Below are 2,720 nucleotides of genomic sequence, written 5' to 3' on the forward strand. Positions count from 1 at the left end.
AAAACTCATATGGAGCAGTATCTTCATGCCAGTTCCCACCATTTCCTGGCTCAAAAGATGGGTGTTCTCAATACCCTTGCTACTCGGGCCCTAAGGATCTCGGACAAGAAGAGCTTTGAGAAAGAAAAATCCCATCTGCTCGATGTCTTTGTTGAGAATGGTTATAGTAGATACATGGGTCAAAGGGCTTTCCTTAAAGCTTCCAAGAATTCTCTGACTAAAAGGGAACCGAAGGAACGAATTCCAGGTGTCCATCTTCCGTATGTTCAGGGGACCACTGATAGAATTAGAAGGATTCTCGGGAAGCATAGTATCCCTATGACCTTTAGGCTCCTGAACACCATTCGTATGTCCCTCAGATCGGTGAAGGATCCTATCGACCCTAAGGGTATGAAAGGTGTTTATATGATCCCTTGTTCCTGTGGGACCCCCTATATTGGGGAGACTGGTCGCTCCATTAATCAAAGGATTAGCGAGCACGCAGCGGACCTTAAGCATAGGAGAGCTAAGTCTTCCGCTTTCGCTGAACATGCTGAGAAAACCAATCATCATGTTTGTATTGAGGAGGCTAGTGTTATTGCTAGGGTTTCACATTTCCATCGTCGAAAATTTAGGGAAGCGTTTGAGATTGAAAAGAGGCCAAGCAATCTCAATAGAGAGGATGGTTGGAAAATCAGTAGGTGTTGGGTCCCAGCACTCTCTTCCTAGTCGTTTTTCCGCCCTCCTCTTAAGGTTTTTTTTTTAATAATTTTTTTAAATTTTTATTTTTATTTATTTATTTTTATTATTATTTATTTTTATTTTAATTTATTTATTTATTTATTTTTATATTTATTTATTTTTATTTTTTTTAAGACTTTTATGTTTTCTCATCATTATTTTCTCCTTGCATTTATTTATTTATTTATTTTTAGAAAGTTAATTTTTTCATTTCTTTTAGCTTATTACTTCAAGTATTATAAGGTCCTTTGTGACTAATTTTCCATGTGAATACTAATTAGCTTATAATTTTAATAATACTTCTAAATAAACACCCATTTCAATTATTTATATATATATATATATTTTATATTACTTCATATATTTATATTTATGCATATAATTTATTCTTATATTATAAGGTCCTTTATAACTAATTTTCCATTTAAATTCTAATCAACTTATACTTTTTAACTAATTTTTTAACTAGCCTAGCATCCTTTTGATTTTACTTTATTTTATTCAGATATTATAAGGTCCTTTATATAACTAATTTTCCATTTAATTATTAATTAACTTATAATTTTTAATAATACTTTTTTACTTTATATATTTGTACTTAGGCATTTAATTTATTCATATATTATAAGGTCCTTTATTTAACTAAATTTCCTTTTAAATACTATTTAACTTATAATTTTTAATAATATTTTTTGAACTAAATACCCATTAAAAATATTTTATATATTTATATATATATTTTTAAGGGATTGGTCCTAGAGTCAAACTAGGAGTTGGCAAGTTAACCGTTGGAGGCTCTGCTCAGAGTATTTAACATGCTAAGTTGGATTTGTTTCTTCAACTTGTCCTGATGATGAACCACACTAGTTGGTTGGAAACGCATCGACAAATGGTATTTCATGTGATTTTCGCTAAAAACTCTTTCACAAACTTAATATAGATCACAAAAACCTGAACTCTATAAAATATATATTATCAAAAATTAAATTTAAAAATAATAACATAAATATCCTAAAAACGATTACCACAATAACATAACAACGGTCTTAAGCAGAAAAGTGATTAATAATAACGAAAGCCGAGTGAAATATTAGGATGAAAATGACGGTATTATGCAGAAAACCAGGAGAAATAGCTGGGGAGAATAGAGATGCCGCTATGGATCAATACCAATATGATCTAGAAAACGAAGATCTACGTTACTGGCCAGTAATAAAATATCACAGTATTGTTAAAATGACAAGACAAGCAGACAATTATATAACACAGATATATACACGCAGTATAATAAATATTTATATCCACTTGAATTTCAATAGTTTAACCTACTGAAGGGATCTGCAGATGAGGTATAATTCAACTACAGAACCCCTCAACATCACATCTTAAACAACAATATCTATTACATAATCAATACTCGGCCTCAGAGGTTACATAGAGGGTCTACTGAGTACGGGAGTAGAATTATTGTAATCAATTATATTATGTGCTCCATCAGTTGTTGCAGGTGCAACCGTTGCACTTACAGTTTGGTCCGCATTTGCAGTCGTTCTCTGCGCCTTCCATATTCTCGTACTGGAAGTTGATGGTTTCAACGATGAGCTCCAACCCGAAGGTGTTGCCCTTCTTGGTGCATTGGCTTTTGTCAGCGCAATCACAGTTTCCACAACCAGAAGACATCTTTGCACAAGATTGCTTACCACACAGAATTGAATACTCTCAGAAACTCTTGAGTGTGTTGAGAAGGCAAAACTTTGCGTGGCATTTATAGATGGAGAAGGGGGTAAACCATAGGCCCGCCATGGCAAGACGAGTGGTCAAAATACTTCTGGAGTGGGACAGGGATTGCGTGCAGAGCACGCGCAGCGGCGTGAAAATCCAAAGGAATCTAAATAATGGACGTTGAAATTGAGTAGTACGCCAAACCACGCTTTCCTTTTCAATCGTAGTGGCATTCTGTGGCTTTGCCATTCCAAACGTATCGTTCACTCATTTCTAAT

The 2,720-nt window shown here is 33.9% G+C and overlaps 1 pseudogene; it reads right to left on the minus strand.

Annotated features, from left to right (window-relative positions):
• Positions 1-1,994: 1,994 nt before the first annotated feature.
• Positions 1,995-2,468, minus strand: LOC149265658 (metallothionein-like protein EMB30 pseudogene; annotated as a pseudogene).
• Between the last annotated feature and the right edge of the window lie 252 nt (positions 2,469-2,720).

Source organism: Pinus tabuliformis, chromosome 6 (genome assembly GCF_031772625.1).
Source record: "Pinus tabuliformis cultivar Carrire ecotype Pingquan chromosome 6, CPIR1, whole genome shotgun sequence".
NCBI lineage: Eukaryota > Viridiplantae > Streptophyta > Pinopsida > Pinales > Pinaceae > Pinus > Pinus tabuliformis.